Genomic DNA, 9,610 nt, shown 5'->3' with positions numbered 1-9,610 from the left:
TTTTGACATCGACACCCCCCCTTCGACTTTGGCCTGCAAACAAGTGGCCAAGCAGCCAACGAATGGCCCCTTTCCTGACCATATTTCCTCCACAAACACTGCCTCTGAATCCTTTCCAACTGCTTCAAAATACCCCGAGGAATTGACAAGCTGCAAAGGAAGAAGATAGGAAAAGAAGAAATGACAGAGTTTACTAATTGAAATCTGCTCCCTTGAGGCAAGAACCAAGAACTTGCTGTCAATCTTCTCTCCATACAATCCACAAGGGGAAGAAGATCCACAATTTTGGGCCTGGTAGTCCCCACTGGCAGACCCAGGTATGTGAAAGGCATTTTTCCTAACTTACATCCAAAAAAGGCAGCAAGATCAGTAGCATCCTGGTCAATCACATTAATAGGATACATGGAGGATTTATGAAAGTTAATCTGAAGTCCAGTTGCCTCTGAGAAAGAATATAATACTGATTTCAGTGCCCCCAATTGATCCTTGTCAGCATTTAAGAAAAGCAGTGTGTCGCCAGCACATTGGATAACAGGAAAATCAGGATCATGGGTTGGCAGAGGCCTGCTTATTAAACCATGCTGAAGAAGATCATTGATCAATGTTCGCAAGAGATCAGCCGCTATAACAAAAAGCAAGGGAGAGATTGGGTCCTCTTGCTTAACTCCACATTTGCATTTAAAATGGCTACCAGGAACTCCATTCAGTAGAACAGAAGAAGTGCCTGATGACAACAACTACTTAATCCAAATAATCCATCTATCATCAAAACCTTTTGCAACAAGAATCCTTATGATAGCCTCATGCTGGATAGAATCAAAAGCCTTTTCAAAGTCTAACTTAAGCAAAAGGATGGGCCATTTAGACTGATTACACTGATGGATGTATTCAAAGGTCCAAGCAAGGCAATCCTGGATTGTTCTTGATTTTATGAAGCCATATTGGTTCTTATGCAAACATTTGGTGATCTCCTATTGAAATATGTTAGCAGCAAGCTTTGTAAGAAATTTTAGGCAAACACTGGTGAGTGAAATAGGCCTAAAGTCTCCCACACTCTTAGGTGTCTGCTTCTTTGGGATCAAAGTAATATATGCATCATTGAGATTTTCTAACTGAACTGTTCCAGCATGAAACTCATGAACCAACTGAATAAAATCAGCAGAAATTATGTGCCAACACTTTAAAAAAAAGTCCATTGAAGCCATCAGGCCCAGGGGCCTTATCGATAGGCAAGTCTTTAATAACCTATTCAATTTATTTTAGATCAAAAGGTTTTGTGAGCACCTCCAAGCCCTGAACCCTAGGTATTAAAGACAATATGTTTTCATCCAAAGATATTGGCCGAACCGTCCCCATTCTGCTTTTGAAGGATAACAAGAACTCTTTGGCCATTTCCCCATGGTTTGACGTGATAGAGCCATCGGATAATAACAGGCTAGCAATGGAGTTCTTTCTATATATTTTAGTTGCCATGGCCTGAAAGAACTTGGAATTTTCCTCTCCCACTTTGATATACCTGATGGTACATCTCTTCCTCCAGTATAGATATTGCATGTGCAGCAGATGCTCATGGTGCAATTTAGTGAATTTCCTGAAATTAAACTCAGGTCTGGAAAGAGATCTCATGTCCTCAAGATTGTCCCTAAAATTGAGTTTTCCCTCTGAAGTTATCTTATCGGATTGAGTCTTTAAGGATTTGAGAACACTTGATGTATGCCTTGCATGTGCTTATCTGTGGTGACAAAGGGATATCACGTGATCCACTTGATGTATGTTTTGGTGATTGATGACCCACAAGTATAGGGGATCTATCTTAGTCCTTTCGATAAGTAAGAGTGTCGAACCCAACGAGGAGCAGAAGGAAATGATAAGCGGTTTTAAGCAAGGTATTCTCTGCAAGTACTGAAATAAGTGGTAACAAATAGTTTTGTGATAAGATAAATTGTAACGAGCAACAAGTAACAAAAGTAAATAAAGCGCAACAAGGTGGCCCAATCCTTTTTGTAGCAAAGGACAAGCTGGAACAAACTCTTATATAAGGAAAAGCGCTCCCAAGGACACATGGGAATATCGTCAAGCTAGTTTTCATCACGTTCATATGATTCGCGTTTGATACTTTGATAATTTGATATGTGGGTGGACCGGTGCTTGGGTGCTATTCTTACTTGAACAAGCATCCCACTTATGATTAACCTCTATTGCAAGCATCCACAACTACAACAAAAGTATTAAGGTAAACCTAACCATAGCATGAAACATATGGATCCAAATCAGCCCCTTACGAAGCAACGCATAAACTAGGGTTTAAGATTCTGTCACTCTAGCAACCCATCATCTACTTTTTACTTCCCAATGCCTTCCTCTAGGCCCAAATAATGGTGAAGTGTTATGCAGTCGACGTTCACATAACACCACTAGAGGCTAGACAACATACATCTTATCAAAATATCAAACGAATACCAAATTCACATGACTACTAATAGCAAGACTTCTCCCTTATCCTCAGGAACAAACGTAATTACTCACAAAGCATATTCATGTTCATAATCAGAGGGGTAATAATATGCATATAGGATCTGAACATATGATCTTCCACCAAATAAACCAACTAGCATCAACTACAAGGAGTAATCAACACTATTAGCAACCTACTAGCACCAATCCCGGACTTTGAGACAAGAATTGGATACAAGAGATGAACTAGGGTTTGGAGATGAGATGGTGCTGGTGAAGATGTTGATGGAGATTGCCCTCTCTCGATGAGAGGAGCGTTGGTGATAACGATGGTGATGATTTCCCCCTCCCGGAGGGAAGTATCCCCGGCAGAACAGCTCTGCCGGAGCTCTAGATTGGTTCCGCCAAGGTTCCGCCTCGTGGCGGCGGAGTCTCGTTCCGAAAAGTTCCTTTTATTTTTTTTCTCATCGAAAGACCTCATATAGGAGAAGATGGACGTCGGAGAGCCACCAGGGGGCCCACGAGGTAGGGGGTGCGCCCTAGGAGGGGGGGCGCCCCGCCCTCGTGAGCAGGGTGTGGGCCCCCTGGCCTTCGTCTTTGCCGAGGATTTTTCTTTATTTATTTTAAGATGTTCCGTGAAGTTTCAGGACTTTTGGACTTGCACAGAATAGGTCTCTAATATTTGCTCCTTTTCTAGCCCAGAATTCCAGCTGCCGGCATTCTCCCTCCTTATGTAAACCTTGTAAAATAAGAGAGAATAGCCATAAGTATTGTGACATAAAGTGAAATAACAGTCCATAATGCAATAAATATCGATATAAAAGCATGATGCAAAATGGACGTATCAACTCCCCCAAGCTTAGACCTCGCTTGTCCTCAAGCGAAAAGCCGATAACAATAAATATGTCCTCATGTTTAGAGGTAGAGGCGTCGATAAAAATAAAATATGGACATGAAGGCATCATGATTATTCTCATAACAGCAAGATATATAGATTTTGTCATATGATTACTTATGTTCAAGTGATGATCTATTCACAATGCAAAAGTATAAATCATAAACCTTATTGGGCTCCGACAAACTATAATCTCAGTCATTGAAGCAATTGCAATTTATCATAACATCAGAAAGAGTCTATGTCAGAGCTAAAAAGCAAGTCCACATACTCAACTATCATTTAGTCCTCCATAATTGCTAACACTCACGCGATACTTGTGGTTACGGAGTTTTAATCGGACACAGAGAAAGATAGGGGCTTATAGTTTTGCCCCGCAACCTTTTACCTCAAGGGTAATGTCAACAATAATGGTTCATGCTCCCCTACATCCAATTATATATATATCATGTTCTTTCCAACATGCTGAGCTTGCCAAAGGATAAAATAAAAAAAGGTGAAGATCACCATGACTCTTGCATAAGGTAGAGGATAATAATAAAGGATATGCCCTTCGCAGAGGGAAGCAGAGGTTGCCATGCGCTTTTATGGTTGGATGTCTAAAATCTCAATGCGAAAGAACGTCACTTTATATTGCCCCTTGTGATATGAACCTTTATTATGCAGTCTGCTCGCTTTTATTACTTCCACATCACAAGATCGTATAAAGCTTATTTCTCCCACACCAATCAATCATACATATTTTGAGCAATTTTTATTGCTTTGCACCGATGACAACTTACTTGAAGGATCTTACTCAATCCATAGGTAGATATGGTGGACTCTCATGGCAAAACTGTTTAAGGGTATTTGGAAGCACAAGTAGTATTTCTACTTGGTGCTGAGAATTTGGCTAGCATGAGGGGGAAAGGCAAGCTCAACAAGTTAGAGGATCCATGACAACATACTTTATCTCAGATATAAGAAAGACATAACTCATTACGTTGTCTTCCTTGTCCAACATCAACTCTTTAGCATGTCATATTTTAATGAGTGCTCCCAATCATAAAAGATGTCAATGATAATATATCTATATGTGAAACCTCTCTTTCCTTATTACTTCCTATTAATTGCAACAATGACCAAAGCTATGTCTGCCAACTCCCAACAACTTTTAATCATCATACTCTTTCTATGTGAAGTCATTACTCTCAATAAGATCAATATGAACTTTTTGTTTTTTTATTCTTTTTCTCTTTTCTTTTATTCACCCAAGATCATGGCAAAATAATCAAGCCCTTGACTCAACACTAATCTTTATTATATATAGCTCACGGACTCGATTACATAGAGAGATCATAAAGCAAACTCAAAACTAGATCATGCCATAAACTTTATTCTACTAGATCAAGATACTACTAATAGGATCGAACTAAGAAAAACGGTAAAGATAGGAGTTGTGATTGTGATACGATACCGGGGCACCTCCCCCAAGCTTGGCAGTTGCCAAGGGGAGTGCCCATACCCATGTGATTATATCTCCTTTGTCGGTGAAGAAGGTGGAGTAACGTATAATCGCACATTGAGCCTAAGAGGTCCTCCAGCTTGCGAATAATGCCCTTGAGTGCGACAATATGATCCTTCAACAAAATATTTTCTTGTGTGAGATACTTGTTTTGTATACGAGCTAACTCAATCATCTTGAAAGCTTCGATCTCAGTTGGGGTAAGAAGGTTATGATCAATTTGAAGGATATATTTTGCTGCTGGAGCTTGATCCTCCATGGCCTTCTTGATCCTTTCATCCTTGTTGACCCTCGTGGGTTCTTCCCTCTTCAGATCTATCTTCATTAGCCAAGCATCGTTGTCACCATTGTTGGAGGAGGGAGAGGACATTGATGCTAGCCCTGGAAAACCCTGACAGAAAATAAAAGAAATCTAACATTGGAAGGGATAAACGAGTTTGGAATAGCCGAGCTCTGCAGTTCCCCCATGGTATCTATTATTTTCAAATAGGCCTCCATCTCTTCCTCCGTTGCTGGCCCAAAAGTGGTCAACATTGTTGTTTGTCATTGATCTCGGTGCCGGATGAGACACCCGACTCTCTCCGACTAACTCTTGCGAAGACATCTTGCTCTAATCTGCAGCAGCAACAGCTCGAAACACAAACAGAGGATAATTGCGTGATATGGGAGTCAAAACCTCCAGGAGATTATATAATGAATTTTTACCGACCAAAATACGTAACGTGTAAGAAAACGTAGTTCGGAGAGCACACGAGGTGCCCGCGAGGTAGGGGGGCGCGCCCAATAGGGTAGGGTGCGCCCTCCACCCTCGTGGAGACCTCGTGTCCTTCCCGGACTGCTTCTTATTTTTCTATTTTTCTAAATATTTCCAAATGGAAGAAAATTGCCATTAGAACTTTTTTGGAGTCGGTTTACTTACCGTATCACATACCTATTCCTTTTCGGAGTCTGAAACGTTCTAGAAAGTGTCCCTTATGTATTCCTCCGGGGTTACGGTTTCAATGACATTGGTTTCAACATTTATAGGATTACCTGAGATATAATGTTTAATTCTTTGTCCGTTCACCACCTTCGGATTTGTGCCTTCGAAGTTGTTGATTTTTATGGCACCGGAATGATAGACCTCCTCGATAACGTAAGGACCTTCCCATTTAGAAAGAAGTTTTCCTGCAAAAAATCTTAAACGAGAGTTGTATAGCAATACATAATCACCTACATTAAACTCACGCTTTTGTATTCTTTTTTCATGCCATCTTTGACTTTTTCTTTAAACAACTTGGCATTTTCGTAGGCTTGGGTTCTCCATTCATCAAGTGAGATAATGTCAAATAATCTCTTCTCACCGGCAAGTTTGAAATCATAATTGAGCTCTTTAATAGCCCGATAAGCCTTATGTTCTAGTTCAAGAGGTAAGTGACATGCTTTTCCATAAACCATTTTATACGGAGACATACCCATAGGATTTTTATATGCAGTTCTATAGGCCCATAATGCATCATCAAGTTTCTTGGACAATTCTTTCTAGATCTATTAATAGTCTTTTGCAAAATTAATTTGATTTCTCTATTGCTCAATTCTACTTGACCACTAGACTGTGGGTGATAAGGAGATGCAATTCTATGATTAACATCATACTTAGCAAGCATTTTACGGAAAGCACCATGAATAAAATGTGAACCACCATCGGTCATTAAATATCTAGGGACTCCAAGCCTTGGAAAAATAAATTCTTTAAGCATCTTAATAGAGGTGTTATGATCAGCACTACTAGTTGGAATAGCTTCTACCCACTTAGTAACGTAATCAACAGCAACTAAAATATGTGTATAACCATTAGAGGCAGGAAAAAGTCCCATATAATCAAAGCCCCAGACATCAAATGGTTCAATAACAAGTGAATAATTCATAGGCATTTCTTGACGTCTACTAATATTACCAATTCTTTGACATTCCTCACAAGACAAGACAAACTTACGGGAATGCATCCTTGAAGAGAGTAGGCCAATAAAAACCGGATTGCAATACCTTATGTGCAGTTCTATCTCCAGCGTGGTGTCCTCCATAAGCCTCGGAGTGACACTTGCGTAGGATCTGTTCCTGTTCATTCTCAACGTCTAAGAACACCACCTACTCCTTCTTTATAAAGATGTGGGTCCTCCCAAAAGTAATGCCTCAAATCAAAGAAGAACTTTTTCTTTTGCTGGTATGTGAAACTAGGTGGTATAAATTTAGCAACAATATAATTAGCATAATCCGTATACCATGGAGCAGTATGAGAAGCATTTATGACATTTAATTCTTCATCAGGAAAGCTATCATCAATAGGTAGTGGGTCATCAAGCATATTTTCTAACTTAGACAAGTTGTCTGCAACGGGGTTCTCAGCTCCCTTTTTATCAATAATATGCAAATCAAATTCTTGTAGTAAGAGAACCCATCTAATAAGTCTAGGCTTAGCATCTTTCTTTTCCATAAGATATTTAATAGCAGCATGATCCGTGTGAATAGTTACTTTAGAATCAACAATATAAGGTCTGAACTTATCACAAGCAAATACAACTGCTAACAATTCTTTTTCAGTAGTAGCATAATTTCTCTGGGCATTGTCTAGAGTTTTACTAGCATATTGAATAACATTTAATTTCTTATCAACTCTTTGCCCTAGAACAGCACCTACAGCATAATCACTAGCATCACACATAATTTCAAAAGGTAAATTCCAATCAGGTGGCTGAACAATAGGTGCAGAGATCAATGCTTTCTTAAGTATTTCAAATGCTTCTACACAATCATCACAAAAAACAAATGGTATATCTTTTTGTAATAAATTAGTCAGAGGCCGAGAAATTTTTGAGAAGTCCTTAATGAACCTCCTATAAAAACCGGCATGACCAAGGAAACTTCTTATACCTTTGATGTCCTTGGGACATTGCATCTTTTCAATAGCACCAACCTTGGCTTCATCAACCTCAATACCTCTTTCAGAAACTTTATGCCCCAAGACAATACCTTCATTAACCATAAAGTGGCACTTTTCCCAATTCAAGACAAGATTAGTTTCTTCACATCTCTGCAAAACTCGGCCAAGGTTGCTTAAGAAATCATCAAAAGAGGATCCATAGACGGAAAAATCGTCCATGAAAACCTCACAAATCTTTTCACAAAAGTCAGAGAATATAGCCACCATGCATATTTGAAAGGTAGCATGTGCATTACATAAACCAAAAGGCATACGTCTATAAGAAAAATTACCAAAAGGGCAAGTAAAAGTAGTCTTTGATTGATCATTGGCTAACACAGGTATTTGAGAGAAATCAGAATAACCATCTAGAGAGCAAAAATGTGTATGTTTGGATAATCTTTCTAGCATTTGATCGATAAAAGGTAAGGGGTAATGATCTTTTTAGTAGCTTTATTTAATTTGTGGAAATCAATTACCATCCTATAACCTGTAATAATTCTTTGTGGGATCAACTCATCTTTATCATTAGGAACGACAGTAATACCTCCCTTCTTAGGGAAACAATGGACAGGACTTACCCACTGACTATCAGCAACTGGATAAATTATACCTGCCTCGAGAAGCTTTAGTATTTCCTTTCTTACCACTTCCTTCATCTTAGGATTCAGCCGTCGTTGATTATCACGAACTGGTTTGGCATCTTCCTCCAAATTTATTTTGTGTTGACACAGAGTGGGACTAATGCCCTTAAGATCATCAAGAGTATATCCAATAGCAGCACGGTGCTTCTTCAGAATTTTCAATAATCTCTTTTCTTCATGCTCTGAAAGGTTAGCACTAATAATAACAGGATATATCTTTTTCTCATCAAGATAAGCATATTTAAGAGTATCAGGTAACAGTTTAAGCTCAAACACGGGATCACCCTTGGGTGGAGGAGGATCCCCTAGGATTTCAACAGGCAAATTGTGTTTTAGGATGGATTCCTGTTTAAAGAATACTTCATCTATTTCCCTTCTTTCATTCATAAACATATCATTTTCATGGTCTAGCAAATACTGTTCTAAAGGATCACTAGGAGGTACGGCAATAGAAGCATGACCAACAATTTCATCTTTACTAGGCAATTCCTCTTCACGGTGTTGTCTACGAAATTTAGAGAAATTAAATTCATGAGACATATCACCTAAACCAATAGTAACAACATCCTTTTTGCAATCTATCTTAGCATTAACTGTGTTCAAGAAGGGTCTCCCAAATATAAAGGGACAAAAGCTATCTTGTGGGGAGCCAAGAACATCTTGTGGGGAGCCAAGAACAAGAAAATCAGCAGGATATTTAGTTTTCCCACACAAGACTTCAACATCTCTAACAATTCCCATTGGTGAAATAGTATCTCTATTGGCAAGTTTAATTGTGACATCAATATCTTCTATCTCAGCAGGTGCAATATCATGCATAATTTCTTTGTATAAGTCATGAGGTATAGCGCTAGCACTGGCACCCATATCACATAAGCCATGATAACAATGATCTCCTATTTTAACAGAAATAACAGGCATGCCTACCACAGGTCTAGGTTTATCTTTAGCACAAGGTTTAGCAATTCTAGCAGTTTCATCATAGAAATAAATAACATGCCCAACAATATTATCAGACAAGAGATCTTTAACAATAGCAATATTAGGTTCAACTTTAACTTGCTCAGGAGGTGTATAAGTTCCAATATTGCTTTTACGAACCACAGTTGAAGCTTTAGCATGATCTTTTATCCTAACAGGAAAAGGTGGTTTCT

Source organism: Triticum urartu, chromosome 6, assembly GCF_003073215.2.
Source record: "Triticum urartu cultivar G1812 chromosome 6, Tu2.1, whole genome shotgun sequence".
NCBI classification, from domain to species: Eukaryota; Viridiplantae; Streptophyta; class Magnoliopsida; order Poales; family Poaceae; genus Triticum; species Triticum urartu.
This window is presented reverse-complemented; position numbering follows the sequence as displayed.